Source organism: Saccostrea cucullata, unplaced genomic scaffold (genome assembly GCF_032062105.1).
Source record: "Saccostrea cucullata isolate Sc308-1 unplaced genomic scaffold, CSIRO_AGI_Scuc_v1 ctg8172, whole genome shotgun sequence".
In the NCBI taxonomy this organism is placed as follows: Eukaryota; Metazoa; Mollusca; class Bivalvia; order Ostreida; family Ostreidae; genus Saccostrea; species Saccostrea cuccullata.
Window position 1 is genome coordinate 12,801 of NW_026927041.1, and position 16,424 is coordinate 29,224.

At 34.3% G+C, this 16,424-nt stretch overlaps 1 long non-coding RNA gene across 3 annotated transcripts; it reads left to right on the top strand.

Annotated features, from left to right (window-relative positions):
• Positions 1–3,221: 3,221 nt before the first annotated feature.
• On the top strand, positions 3,222–14,367 carry LOC134273341 (uncharacterized). Of its 3 annotated transcripts, none has more exons than XR_009993382.1 (5): positions 3,222–3,463; positions 9,257–9,444; positions 10,439–10,788; positions 11,939–12,048; positions 12,815–14,367. It is a non-coding gene; the product is annotated as an uncharacterized LOC134273341 (long non-coding RNA). The 3 variants fall into 3 exon arrangements; XR_009993383.1 differs by lacking the exon at positions 3,222–3,463 and adding an exon at positions 4,786–4,829 and having other exon boundaries at positions 12,815–14,366; XR_009993384.1 differs by lacking the exon at positions 3,222–3,463 and adding an exon at positions 4,870–5,026.
• Positions 14,368–16,424: the final 2,057 nt, after the last annotated feature.

The following is a 16,424-nucleotide window of genomic DNA, read 5'->3' on the forward strand; positions in this document are numbered from 1 at the left end:
GTAAACATGGTACCCTTTTATTACATAGTTTTTTTAGAAGTGGCATCCTCAGTCCCCTGCTGTTCAGGTCTCTGAAAAAATAACAAGAGGCCCATGGTCCTTATAGGTCAACTGAGTATCGTGTAACAACTTTCAAACAATTAAATTTGGTTTGTGTTTTAAACCAGAGAGGCCATGAAATTCACAATTCATAATTTTGAAAGAGGCACCATTGCTTATCATAATTATAAACTTAGCATGCTTACTCTATTTACTTAATACCCAGAGGTAGATCAGAGTAACAGAGAAAATGCACTTCCACTTAATAACCATTTGTGCACCTCACCCCAAAGGAACCACTGACCCTGGGGCCACATATTTCAAAATTTTGCAAATTTTATCATAAAATGGTAGATTAATACCAAACAGCAGATTTCAAAGCATTAATTTATTTTCAGAAAATATAACCCCACCCCACCCCCGACCCAGGGAGGCATAAAAAATAACCATTTTGCTCGATGCACCTTTCTTCATCATAAATATATATACTTGGATCATTGGCATAAAACCCAGGAGCAAAGGAAAAGATTTTCAAAGAGTTAATGCATTTTCACTATACAATCAATAGAGCCCCGCCCTTTCACCAGAACCCCTGACCCTGGGGCCATAAAATTCAAAATTTTGGAAGAGGCACTCTTGCTCATCATAACTATGTACTTATTTAGTTTATTTAATACCCAGAAACAGAGAAGATTTTCAAAGAAGAAATGCATTTTCACTATATATAATCAATAGAGCCCCGCCCTAACACCAGAACCCCTGACCCTGGGGCCATAAAATTCACAATTTTGAAAGAGGCACTCTTGCTCATCATAACTATGTACAAGAACCCCTGACCCTGTGGCCATGAATTCCAGAATATTGGAACAGGCAACCTTATTCAACATAACTTTGTACTTGGTTAGTTTATTTAAATACCCAGAAGCAGAGAAGATGATTTTTAGAAAATAAATGCATTTTCACTGTATAATCTATATAGTCCTGCCCTAGCACTAGAACCCCTGACCCTGGGGCCATGAATTTCACAATTTTGGTAGAGGATCCAATGCTCGTTACATTCATGCCAACAGTTTGCCTGCTTGATGTCCAGGAGTAAAGAAGAAGATTTTTAAAGATTGCAATATTTTTAGTGGTTTTGGCCCCACCCCTTGGGCCCCAGAGGGGGGACCATAAAATTAACAATTTTTGTTCCCCTTTACCCATAGATGCTGTATACCAAATTTGGTTGAAATTGGTTCAGTGGTTTCAGAGAAGAAGCTGAAAATGTTCAAATGTTAACACACGACGCACGACGACGGACGAAAACGGATAGCAACAGGTTACTCAGGTGACCTAAAAAAACGTGTACCAGACATATGTATATAATGATAAAGACAAAATTTTATCAGTAAGTTTTAAAGCTGTATTTATATGATCATAAGATGCTAAAAAAGTAAATTAATGGGGAATTAATTGAAAATATGTTCATTGCTATTTCATACACTTTAATACGGTAATATGAATCATATCTTAAAAAGTTATGAGCAGACATGACACATGAACTGAATTTCAGTTTTCTTCAAGAAAACATCAGAGTAATATTCAAAGTTTAAAGGAATGCAGCCATTGCTGGTATTTTTCACATTGGATCCGTGTGGTGTTGATGGCATTGGCTGCTTCTTCTTCAAAAGAGCCCTGACAAACAAAGCAAAGGGCCTCTCAGGTGATGTTTTTCCTTCTTCTGGCGAGGTTTGCTAACCAATGTGTTTTTTTAGATGTCTCTTGATTTAACAGAAATTTGGATTTTGCTTTTATTTCTCTCTGCTTTTTTTTTTGGCAAAGTTCAGCTGGTTGAGGGCCATGCTGCAGATTGTGTCTGGTGATGTCACATGGTCAGGTAAGGTATTTGATGATTTTCTTAACTTTCTTTTAGGTACCTGAACCTTTGGTAGCTGAAGGAGGCCTAAGAGATTTGATGAAAGATCGTGGACACCTGTACTGGTCTCGGCTATGTTTGTTGGTGCATCAACACTTTCAAACTGCAAAGCAGCATCTGCTAAAATATGCAGACCATATGATCCCTGATTCTCATGAGTCTTCATTTCTCATGTTCTAGGCCCAGTGACATCTTTTGATTTCTTTTTAAATTGTGAAAGAACTTTTTAACATGCAAAATATTGTTTGCGGCTGATTTGATGCTTGGCATCAATTTTACTTATACTTGGTTTTTGTTCGGAATCCGTTTATTTTGCGCATAACGTAACAGTATATATGATGTAACAATTAAGATGACGTCATAATAAACTTAGTGTGATATAGCAACAAGGTCAGAATAATCACAATGGGATGCTTCAATAGTAAATTTGCTCCTTTTCCAACTTCTTTTCGCACCAAAAAACAGAAAAGAGGCTGCGAAAGATACTGAAGAAGAAGAATGGAATCAAAGCCAAAGTGAGCGGGGAAGGCGTTGCCTTTGACATTCCAGTAACTGGTGGAGGAGAGCCATTGCGGTCTAAAGTATCGTGTATGAACAAAAGACTCCAAAGAAAATTATTGAGGATGATGATGAAGTTGCTTTAAAACGTAAGAACAACGTAAAAGTATCTTAAACATACTATTTTCCACCACATTAAGGGTCTAAAATTTTAGGAAATCTTTTACTAATCTATAATCAATTTAAGTATTATAGTTAATAAATGAAAACAAGTTCAAGTATTGGCCTTTTCAAAAGAGGAAGAGTAAAACTAGTAAGTATTTTGAAGTTATAACATGTATAATCTATTTTTTCAGGTAATTAGGAACGTGCAATTACGGAAAAGCAAGAGAGAGCCAAAGAACGAAGGGAAGAAATAGAGAAGAGGAGGAAGGAAAAGTTGATGAGGCAATCGCTACATCGCCAGACAAATTATAAACTCAGTGTTCTGTTTCAGCTGCTGGATATTTTACAGTGATTCGGGATTGAATAAAGAGAATGTCGTCTTTCTATTGTTTAACTAAAATATTTTTGACTCCTTTTAAAAGATCGTTTCTTTGTGTGCGTGTGTGGCTCCCCCATACTGGGGACCTGCTACAGATACGCAAGTCGTAAAATGGGGACATAAAAAACATTGGGGACTTGATTTAAGTCCCCAAACTTTTTTATCGTTGAAAACGAAAAATTGACATGTCTAAATCCTAAAAATATCAAAAACATAACGTGTCCCAGTTACGGGGTTTTATCGGACACATGATTACACAGATATCGTGTTGATTGAAATTGCCATCTTCACTTACACATCTCTGACGTTACACACTTCTAGATTACGCATGCGCGTGTGTAAAAAAAGCGGAAGTCCAATTGTTTCGAAGCGGGATACAATAAACATGTGGAAAAGAAGACACAGAGGAAAGCCTGGACACAGAATCCTAGATTCTTTTGATAAAGATGATTTTTATGCTGAAAACGGTATGTTATCTACTTCTTGGATAAAATATGGTGCGAGGAACATGCATCAAAGTATTGAAGGGGGGAGGGGGGCAGTGACGATTGCTGCATAGGCCTATCGGGTACTCAGTTGAAATGAAAAGACAGTTATTTATGTGATTTTCTTTCTTGAAATAGTACACAATTTATGCTATTCATTTCACAATGATTAAAAATTCATCAAATGAAAGGTATATTAATCGAATGTGTTTTGTATTTCATGTCAACATGAAATGACCTTTTAATACTAAGTTTTAACTCAATTTAACTGAACTAAATCCAGTCCACTTTAAATGTAGTTTATATGTGTGAGTTTTTTTTTGAGCCAATAATGAGATCGGATTGTACCAACCCCCCCCCCCCCTTTCTTCTTGAGATCTGCAACTTATTGTTTTTAAAGCCAAACCTAAGAGCGGGTTGTACCAAACACCTCAACAACCCACCCCCTTCTTCTTGAGCCCAGCAACCTATTTCTGGTGTTGTTTTCTTTTCATTTTTAAAGCAAAAAGTGAGATCGGATTGTAACCCCCCCCCGCCCCCTTTTACTTGAGAGAGAACATAAAGTGTAGTCATCAATTCAACATTTATTTTACTTGTCCTATAATATATAGACATTACTTAATACAATAATAGCCTATTTCAATTATACTCAAAATGCACTTATTAGGCCCCTATTTACTGCTAAAGAGCAAATAATTGAAGATCAAGTATATATTGTTTTCATGTTGTTTATATTATAGAAACTTGGGCTGAAGCATCTTTAAATTTAAAAAGCTCCCACATTACTTATATGAAAGTACAATTCATTAAGTGACAATTATATTTTCCACATTTTTTTTTTAATTATTATCATTTTACAGCATTCTTTTTAAAAAAAAATCACATTTGATCTCTCTAAGGGCCTGTACGTGTTATGGGCATTGGAATAAAAATGCTCAGAAAGAAAATATGGATAAAAACGTACGTCTTGAACAAATTTTATTAACGAATTTTTTTTTCATATAATTAGTTATCCTTAAACATGTTAAAAGATATAGAATTAAACTAGAATATAAAAATCATGCAAACTTGTGTTTATTAGATTTTATTTATCAGGTCATTATATCCTAAAGCAGGACATTATACCCCTGTCGTTTTTATTATGTCCAATAAAAAGTTTATATATTTTATTTTGCATTTTGCTACGATTCTTATAGAAGATAACAATATTTATTATTTCCAATAAAAATGATATTGTGTATGCACCAAAATTGACAAAAACTATTTATTATAATCAGTCAGGACATTGTACTATAAGGGCATTATACACTTCCGGTGTAAACAGCTTACTCAGGAACTGAGGAAGCAGGTAAGGCATGGTTTGGACTGAAAAAAACACGTCCTTGTTTGATTCCTTGAAACGATTGTGTAATTATGTTCTGGAGACTTGAAGTCTGTACAAAGACACACTACATCAAAGTAGTTTCATGTCGACCGCTTTATACCTGATCATCCTGATCATGGATAAGCCTTTCCGAATTCCCTCGGTTTAATTCTCATTTCACTGTTAGTGTGTTTGTTTATATACAAACAGCTTTTAAATTGAATTTTTAAGAGTTCATTATAATTGTATTTTATATGATATGATCTTTTTTAAAACAGTGTGCAATGTATTTAATTTTTGTATCCTTTCTATCAGAAAGTCGTAGGCTATAATAAGAATCATTTGACTTGTATAATGTATTGTGGTATATTAAGTTTATTTATGTATTCTCAAATTATTTCATTTCGATCCCGATGTAAATTATCTTGCTTATATTTGGAAACACCCACTTTTATGCGACCATCACATCGGGGAGGAAGACGACTGGCTTAATTCTCTATAGTTACACTCTTCACATACTAGAATCATCTTTTTGTCCATCTGTTTATATTGCTTTTATAGTTTATATTTGGGTTAGACTGTATTTTGGTTGGGGGTAAATAATGTATGTAACGTCCAAGCAATTATCAGATAAATTAATAAATCCATTTCTTATTGCAGGTAGTAATAATATGTAAGATATAAGTATGTATAAACGCTCAATGCGTAATCCAAATATTTAATCGCCCTCGGCGATTTACTCCCTTCTTGGAAATCAAAAGTCAGTATCAGTTAACATTTTATTTACACACTTATCATAGTTAAGAATCATCCAAAATCATCACAACAAACACTGTATAATTCATCCTGAAACAATTTTTGAGCAAAGTATATCCCAGCACAACTATATCAAAACTGCGTCCCCGTATTGAATAAGTACCCGTATATATACTAAATGACCATCATTCCAAAGGAGTGATGGGTATAAACAAAAGACCGTCACTCCTAATGAGTGACCGGGTGTGAACAAACTATTCTAAAGATAGAACGAGTGACCGGGAGTTATATAAATACTGCAGAATATTAAATAAACAAATAAAATAATATATTTAGAAAAAGACTGACTTTAAAATACATAACATGTACATCGTAGTACATTATAGCAGTTTTCTGTAAGACTTGTAATAAGTTTGTAAAGTCGGAATACCAATATTGACCTCATAGAATAATTTGACACCTACATGTAGTATCGCGAGTACCTCACAGATATATAAATTCTTACTACCGCTCTTTTGCAAGGGAGTAGAGAAGGCTCTAAATCGCACAATTTAGATATCTGGGGTATAACAATGTTTACACTAGTGACAATCGAATGATTCAAACAACCATTATGCCAAAAGTACAGTGAATTGCCAAGGATTGAAATCTAAATAGTACAAATGTAGCTAGATTATCAAATAAGGAAAGTTAAAGTATTAATGAACTTTCAAAAGTAATGATGTTCAATGAGAATTTAATGAGAAAAGTCTGCTCTAAAGAGAAAAGTAATTGTTAAAAATGTAACATATGAGGATAAGCCATTACAAGGAAGTTTTTGATTATGCAAGAACAATAACGTCATGTTTCTGCATACTAAGTCTTCAGTTTCAGAGAGTAGTGGTATGGATTCAGAAAACCACAGTTTGGTGATCCGGAAAGTTTGAATGTCACGCTAACTTGCTCAAAAGTCAAATATTATATTTTTATTACACGCTTAGTAATAAATACAGGTTTTTTGCATATGCAATATGGCTGACGTCACAATAGCTGTATCAGCCCTGCAGGGCTGATATGGATTTGCGGGGCTGATAACCTATATCAGCCCTGCAAATCCATATCAGACCTGCAGGGCTGATATGGCTATTGTGGCGTCAATATCACACCCTTAATAAATTAAACCACAAAAAACAGTACTTGTGATCATACACAATTTTTGGTGGGTTCATATTCTTGTAATTTTAACTTTTTGAAAATAAATTTAATCTTAATTTACAAATACATATATTTACATTCGCTGTGTTTTTCTACTAAGCCAACTGTTGATTTGAAAATCATTTTCGTGTATACTCACGCCTAGAAATATACACGGAGAAACGTGCGTTACTGTGACGTCAATAGAGCTACAGCGACGTTAGTAAAAGTATATCAATATAGGGCAGCGATAAATTCAAATATTGAGTATATTTTCGATGATTCCAAACATGTAAAATGTAAATATAAGGAATGTTTTTAAGTTTAGTGTGAATTATTGGTGTGAGAATCACACAGACTTGCACGTATGCATATTTGCTAGCGCTTCATGAAATATGCCTACGTGACAAGTCTGTGTGATTCACACACCAATACCTCACACAAAACTTAAAAACATTCCTTAAGTAATAGATTATTTTCAAATTACGGATGGAGTGCATTGAAATAGAAGTAGAAACAAACCCAAATCGTGTGAGACAATAGACCATGTACATGTAGTATGTTAGTTTACTGAGGCCGAAGGCGATTTAAAAGTCAGCCAATTTATTCATTGTTATTAAATGTTGTTGAATTTCCAAATGTTTGACACGTTTGTTCTTGTCTCCAACAAATGTATACACTCATGATTTAAAGCATAGTGTAATAACACATTATGATTAGTGTTGGCAAATCGGACGATTTTTATTAAGCGGTTACTCGCTTCATCTTCCGATTGAGTACCCGGTTACTCGGATGATTTTTGGTAAAAGCATCAATATCTATTATTTATCTTATTGTATACTTATCGGTGGTAGTAATGCACAAATATACTGTATAGGGACATTATATTTACAATACACACATACGATATCGTCAAAGATTTACTGTTTTAAAATAAAGAAATAAGGAAGTCGACACACGGAGAAGACAAATAAATATGTCATTGTCAATCACCATTTTACACTTTCCTTTTCAGCCCCTGAAATATGTCGCAATCAAGGAGAATAATTATTTACATACTCCATAATTAATAGCATAGGCATCGTAACCGGGGGGCTAGGGGGGGCTTAGCCCCCCCCCACTTTTTTTCCAAATATATACATAGTATAGACATTGATCATATCTTCGTGAGTTTAGCCCCCCCCCCCCACTTTCCACAGATACGTCCTAGTATAGGTTAAAATTGGTAAAAGTGTTGGTGTTTGGAAGAAAATTTTTGGTACTGGAGTTCGAACCTTGCCCCCAGCCCCCCCCCCCCCCCCCCCCCCCCACAAAATAGGATTTTCTTGTTTGGGAAATAGACATTTCCTTTTTTCTTTTTTTTTTTTTTTTTTTTGCTTGTCAGATTTTTTTGGAGGTACAAAAAAAAAAATTTCTTACACTTAGCCCCCCCACTTTCAATTTGCTTCCGACGCCAATGAATAGTCAGTATGTGGAGTTTCCAGTAAATCGCTGGTTTCCGAATATTTTAAGATTAGGTGATTTAACAGATTTTGAATCAGCTGTTCTTCTGGTAAACTCCAAGCTTATTATGTCTGCGACAGCATCTCGTTAAATTATCAAATGAGGTAATTATAATTCAGGTCTTCAAAAGATATATACCCCAAGCAGTCAAAGCTATCAATAATATAAACTGTGAAAACTAATCAAAACAGTTTGATCCAATACAACCATGAACTAGATCAAGTCTAATGGTATCTAAAATTAGGGAAATGTGTAAGTTAGTATACCGGTACATTTATAAATTATTAAACATTTATTTCTATGCCTTTACTATGGAGAATTCATCTTATCCCAGTTACCGAGTAGCAGTTTTACTAACCGATACTCACATCGTTCGACAAGAAAGTACAGCAAAACTCGCTTATTACGAACACGGATATTGCGAATTTACGGATATAGCGAAGTCATCTTGGATCCCAAGCTATATAAATTTAATGAAATTCTTATACGGTTATAACGAATTACGGATATAGCGAAGTAATTTCATAGGTCCCTGTGACTTCGTTATAACCGAGTTTTGCTGTAGTTTAGTGCATTGTTATCTAGCATGGTAACATTTACAATGACACATGTTTTAAAACGCCCAATTTGATTGGTAAAAAAATGTTAGCAAATCTATGGTTGGTCAACATGGTCAAGAGGGAAAACCCAAAAACCTCCTGGAACTTTAATTTGAAGTGAACTCACTCTGAGGTACACCCAAAAATACCCAAGGAAAAGGTGTCTAGTCCAACCAGAGAGCACCTTAATCCCTGATCATTTAATTTCTGTGCTTATTGTATAGGAATGGGAACTCAATAGTATTACAAACTTTTACTTTGAGAATAATATTTATAAATTTCTGTATAAAAATGCTTTTACAACATGTATTAAAGATTTGTTCCTGCTTTTAAAAAAAAATCCAATACATTCTGAATTTAATTTATGATTTTTTTTGCTAGAATGTTCAAGGCAACCAGAATCTTGAGTCCATCCTGAACATAGAGACAACACAGATATTAGCAAAGCTGGATAATGTTGCTAGAGGATTAGTTAATGCAACTCAGCAAGGACTAGTGATGGATATGTTCCAGGTTCCACAGCTAGGAGAATGTCAGGAAGAAAAGCCTCATCATTAAAAGTGTTACAGGTGAGTTATTTAGGAATTTAAGAAATCAATAGGATAGATAAAGATTCACTAGAGAATGAATTTTTTGTTGGTTCATGATCACATCTATTGAGAAGCCAAAGGCAAAAGTATTGCATGCAGTAAATATTGTTTGGATGTAATCACACTTATATCATTGTATATAAATAACCTTTATCCGTATTGATAAATATTTTGAATTCATTTCAGATAATATAAATCTAAATTCATTACTGTGTCAAATTATATTTTCGTTTCCAATGTCTTTGTTCAAAAGACAATTACAAATAATCAAATGAATGCACTTTATTTCTCCATCAATATACTGGTTCATTGATAGGCGCTGCTAATTTATGGCACTTTTATTTATGCACATTATCATGCCAACCAATTGATTGATCACATCATGAAATCGAAAAATAAGACAGTTACAGTCTTCATGAAAACTTTTCAAACTACCTGGCCAGTCGGACCAGTGATCTTTCAAAATGTACTGGCCCACCAAAATTTTTACTGGCCCCTTAATGAAAAAATAACATATATATATATCCATTTTTATAACTGTCAATTAATACATGTTTACGCACTTCAACTTTTGAAATGCCGCCATTTTTCGTCCTTTGTCGTGTTTCGGTAAGCTGTTCGTTGGAAATTCGCACATTTTACGTACTAGTTAATAGTTACTAGCTAGTTCCTGTTGTTACGTAATACATCCAGGTTATAATAATACGATTCAACAACACGTGTTCGTTCTTTTTATTTTATATATTAATGAAATTTAAGCAAGTAAGTCAGTTAAAATATATACCAGGTATTGACTGTGTATGATTTTTAAAATCAACAAGCCCATCGGACTTCTTGAATTTTTATTTTCACTGACACGACATCAAAATTCACTGGCCTCGGTATTTGGACCAGTGAGTTTTCGTGAAGACTGCAGTTATTTCTTAAATAACATTTTTATTCATTTATTTAATACATGTATGAATTTTGCCAGCATCTTCAGATGGTGAAATGTCAAGCAATAAGTGCATTCCAAGCCCTCAAGAAGTTGTGTCAAGCCCTAGTCGTAAAGGCATTCCAGATCTAAAGAATAGACATGGACCTATATGTATGGTTTTATTGATGAAAGTGTGCCATCCCCAGTGACAAAGGTGAACCAGTTTCTGAAAATGGAGATGAAGCTTGACCCTGGAAAGAAAGCATGCCTGTCTAGGGACTGAGATCTGCAAGTTCTAAATGAAGGAGATTTGCCAGGTACTGATATTACTGATATCCTACATGTGGGTCCCATCTGCTCAAGGTTCCAATAGTGAAAAATCTTGGTTAGGAATGAAGTGTCATCAGGTATTGCTTCTATCAAGAATCTTCTTTCTTTAGAATTAATATGTTTAAAGCTTAAATTATTAGGGCCCGCAAGGATTTGCGGGTGCCCTGTAGTAATCACTCTGTCTGTCCGTCTGTCATTCCTCTGTCCACAAATTTTCTGTTTTTTTCCTAATAACTTTTTTTATGGTAGCCCAATTAAGTTCACATAGGAAAATTTTTTAAAAATCTTCTCAAGAACCACTGGGCTGGGAAAGATGAAACTCATGTGAAATTATCCTCAGGTAGTGTCGATTCAAGTTTGTTCAAATCATGACCCCCGGGATAGGGTGTGGCCAAAATGGCTGATCAAAGTTATATATAGGAATTTATAGTTAAAATATTTAAAAATTTCTTTTCAAGAACCACAGGGCCAGGAAAGATGAAACTCGTGTGAAATCATCCTCAGGTAGTGTCGATTCAAGTTTGTTTAAATTATGACCCCAGGGGTAGGGTAGGGCCAAAATGGCTGATCAAAGTTTTACATAGGACTAGATAGGGAAATCTTTTAAAATCGTCTTCTCAAGTACTTCAAAGCCATGATTAGTGATATTTATGTTGAAACATCCTTAGGTAGTGTAGAATTAAATTTGTTCAAACCATTATAACGCCTAAGGGTAGGGTGGGGCCACAATGGTGAATCAAAGTTTTACATAGAAAAATAAAGAGAGAAATCCCAAGAATAGAAAAGCTATGTTTAGTCATATTGACATGTAAGCATCCTCATGTATTTAGGATTTAAATTTATTCAAATCATGGCCCTTTGGGGCAAGAAGGGAAACAATGGGGAATCAAATTCAAATTATTATGAAGTTATACATAGGAAGAAAGTGTTTTTAAAAAATCTTTTTATCAAGAACAGTAAAGTCATATGCTGTGTTTATATGAAGGCATTGTCAAGTAGTATTAATTCAAGCCCCCCCCCCCCCCCCTTTTCAATAAACTTTTCCTGATCTGATTTGTGCTTTTTCCTAGCCGATTTGCTCAGGTGAGCGATGTGGTCCCTGGGCCTCTTGTTTGAAATTACTGGGATCAAAGCTGTTGATTATTGCTCAAAAGTTTATCATATACTTACACATTTTATTCTGGTTGAAATGTTTGTAATTTTACTATTAAGTTGCAATTTTTTCAGAGGCACTAAAGGAAACTGATGGCATTGTTTTTGTGTGGGTGATGAGAATAAGAGTGAGGAGGAGATAGATGACAGTCAAGACAATCAGGATGTCCATATTGTCACTCCAGGTACTGTATACACACTGCATTACCCATTTTAAGCAATAAGTTTCTTAACTTGAAATTATATGCAGAAACCCAGCATGGCCAGCCAGTCTACATGCATGGAAAATTTTCTAAAGACTTGATATTGAGTATTACCAGTAGAGCTTCAGTCTAAAATGCAAACAGGTGGTTCTATTCAAGGATAGGCCAGAGCATAGTTCAGACAGAAGTTATTTGCATTGATTGAACTACTGTAGATCACTAAATTTTCGCGACACCTTATTTTCGCGAGAAAGTCATTGACTCTTGATTAGCGAGACAAAATTTTCGCGAATTGTGGTTATTGCTCTATATAATCTAAAGGAATACTATTAAACGCGAGAATTAAATTTTTGCGAGCACACTGTCTCGCGTAATTACGCCAAAATAAAGTTCTCGCGAATAAAAAGTGATTTACAGTATACCAATTTCAGTCATAACATTTCACAAATATGTCTTCTGAATGTAGATGGAGGAGCTAGCTGAGATTAAATTCATAATCAACAAAATATTTTACTGGATGTGAATTTATATAGCAAAGCTTTCAAGTACACAGACCATTCAAATAAAGAAAGTACCTATGTATCACAAATATACTTATTGGTTAGTAAACAATCATTCTCCTGCCAGACTATATTTCAGATGAAAAAAATTGCTTTAACTCTTAGAGCTATTTTTATTATTATTTTTTTTTTTTGTACAGACCATACCACCAACCAAGGAAAATTATATTTTGAAAATATCATTTTAGGGAAGAAGAAGTCATTTCTGATCCTAGATCTACTGTGGAAGATTCTACATGCAAGTGACAAGAGATACAAAAAAATCCCAAGGACATCATGAGAAATGAATTTAATCAACAGACATTGTGGAAAAGATTTCCTAAAAAATTGTAATAGGACCTTAGAGAAGTGTAAAACACCAAGGATATAATCTTGTTAAAAAACAGAGAAAATCTATATTAACATTCTACTTTCAATTGATATACTTTGAGAAATATGATAAACACTGTGTTTTAAAGCCACAGTAATGGAGGACATTGAATTCTTTGTAGCAGTTTTATCATTAGGCCATTCCAATTTTTTTCTGTGTTTAGTGTCTGCGGATGGATTGGTTTTGAGGTCATGCAATCAAGAACAAACACAAAATGAAATTGACAAATACAAATCTTTGACAAGCAATTTACTCTTCTGGGATCAGCATCTCTCTTTTTTAAAAGTGATGTGCTCAAGTTTTTTTTTTTGTTTCATTAAACTAGTAGTTGTAGTAGTTTAATTTAGTTATAATATGAGGAAAATTCTCAAATGATGCTAAAGGAGTTCTAGAACTTTGCGTAAAATGTTGTTTTTTCCCCTTTTGGTTTGTAATTTTTTTTTTGGAAGGAAAGAAATGTTTTGAAATTTAGGTTGGATGCTAAACAAAGAAAAAACTTGGAATGGCCTCATATAACCTACATGGACTAAACTTGCATAGATGAAGAGTGCTTAAGAAGCTGTGCATGATGTATGTAGGAAATGATTTTGAGGTATTAAATATTCTATGCAAAAGGAAATTTTCTCAATTTAGTTAATTTTTGCAAAAAAATGTTTAAGCATCACATACATAACCTTTCTGAAAGTGAAAAAAATATTCATCCTAATTAAGTTTGATCAAGTCTTTAGTTCAAGTTATATGCAAAAATACATATTTCATTCTTTATAAACACTATGATATTGCTGTACTTTTCTTATGTGAATTGAATATAAAGAGTTGGATTTGATGCATAAATAGTCCTGTTCTTATACTAGTTCTTTGAGAATCACCCCCTGTCCCATTTTTAACATCAAAATAAAGTATGGAGTATTTCTCATTTCCTTTAACAAAGATTTTTTATAGAGTCCTGAGATTGGAAGTTAAACAAGATTTCAAAGTTCTTGAAATATTAAAAATGCAAAAAAAGGAATTTTCAGGATATGAGAGAATTCAAATGGGACCTTGAGACTTGGTCAGTTAATTGGTATATATATGGAGGGCCATTTTATGGATAAAGTGAACCTAGCTCTTTTCACCATTTCGATAGATTACACTGTCACCAAGTATCAAAATGATAAACTGATGCATTGGTTACCAAAACTGAGTACTTTTGATTTCTCACAATTCACAGGGCCAAAAAAAAAGCTTTCAGTGAACCTTGCTCTTTATTACATTTATGTCTGTAAACTTTTACCATGTGCAAACGTCCTTTGTTTCTAGAAATGCCATTATCTTCTGTAAGTCCCCAAACTTTTAACATGTGTATAAGGTCCTCAGTCTCTATAAATACCTATATCATGTGTAAGTCCCCAAACTTTTAACATGTGTATAAGGTCCTCAGTCTCTATAAATACCTATATCATGTGTAAGTCCCCAAACTTTTAACATGTGTATAAGGTCCTCAGTTTCTATAAATACCTGTATCGTGTGTAAGTCCCCAAACTTTTAACATGTGTATAAGGTCCTCAGTTTCTATAAATACCTGTATCGTGTGTAAGTCCCCAAACTTTTAACATGTGTATAAGGTCCTCAGTTTCTATAAATACCTGTATCGTGTGTAAGTCCCCAAACTTTTAACATGTGTATAAGGTCCTCAGTTTCTATAAATACCTGTATCGTGTGTAAGTCCCCAAACTTTTAACATGTGTATAAGGTCCTCAGTTTCTATAAATACCTGTATCGTGTGTAAGTCCCCAAACTTTTAATACCTGTGTAAGTCCCCAAACTTTTAACATGTGTATAAGGTCCTCAGTTTCTATAAATACCTGAATCATGTGTAAGTCCCCAAACTTTTAACATGTGTATAAGGTCCTCAGTTCTATATTAATACATGTACCTGTATCATGTGTAAGTCCCCAAACTTTTAACATGTGTATAAGGTCCTCAGTTTCTATTAATACCTGTATCATGTGTAAGTCCCCAAACTTTTAACATGTGTATAAGGTCATCAGTTTCTATAATTACCTGTATCATGTGTAAGTCCCCAAACTTTTAACATGTTTAAAAGGTCCTCAGTTTCTATAAATGTTCTTATCCTATGCAAGTCCCCAAACATTAGGTATGTGTATAAGGTCTCAGTTTCTATAAATATATGAATGAAGTCTTCAGTTTCTTTTATTAGCCTTATCATGTATAAGTCCCTAAAACTTTTATCGTGTGTATGAGATCCTCAATTTCTTTTTATATCTTGATCTTAAGTAAGTCCCTAATTTCTATATATATATATGTATCTTGATCTTGTCCCTAAAGTTTTACCATGTGTGTAAGGTCCTCAGTTTCTTAATTTTCAAACTGTGCAAGTCCAAAAATTATAACCGTATGTACAAGGTCTTCAAAAAACCCTTTTCTTGTTTGTTGGTACATGTTGTTTAATGTCCCTGCAAATTTTGTCCTATATTTGGCACGTACGGACATGGAGAAGTGAGGGATCTTTTCCGTGCAAACACCTGCTGCAACAAGGGAACTCGGTTTATACGGTCTCATCCGAAGGATAGGTATCCACGTCCCACAGTTGTATTCGAACCTGTGACGTAAGGATCAATTAACCCCAATTAATTGCAAATCTAGAGCAGACGCTCTAACCACTGCGCCATGCGGGCGAGACACCTTTGTCTTGTGTAAGTCCTAGCTTAAATTATACCATAATGAATATAATCCTTTTAAATAATGAAAACATAATGTAATGCGATATTAGTTAATAAAAGTGTCCTTTTATAACATGCATACATGTATTTCTTATCAAATAAGTTCAAGAGCTCTTGTATTTTAAAGGCTGATACAGAGCAGTATCGGTTACAGCTACAGTAACTTTATTTCCGACGCTCAATAATAAACAGGCACACTCAATAACTAGTGGTAATTGTAACGGGGACCGTTACAGATGTTCCCCAAACGCTCCCCAACTCCCTTTTGGTGCCATATTCCCTGTAAGCTTCATTAAATAAGACAAACTCTATGCATCTGAGATTTTAACAACATTTACCAAGAAGTGTACAAAAATCATTTAAACTTTAGCATTTCACGCGTGCACATGTGAATGCATTTGCGTCATGACCTTATCATCTTGTCTGCACAATCTATATTTTAATACACTGAATATTAAAGTATTTAATCCAAAATTATTAAAAAAAATACGCTCATTCAAGTGTATGTTTGATTTTACTCATTTCACGCGCACGCACGTGCATACATGAGCATGGTGACCATACCTTCTTGTAGAAGTCCATTACATCTATCTATGTTCTAAATTCCACCCCGTTTGGGTGAAAACTAAGAGAGTTATAGCTGTTCAAAGTTTCAGCCAATCAGATTGCAGCACATGTACACACACGTGTATGCATGTGCATTGT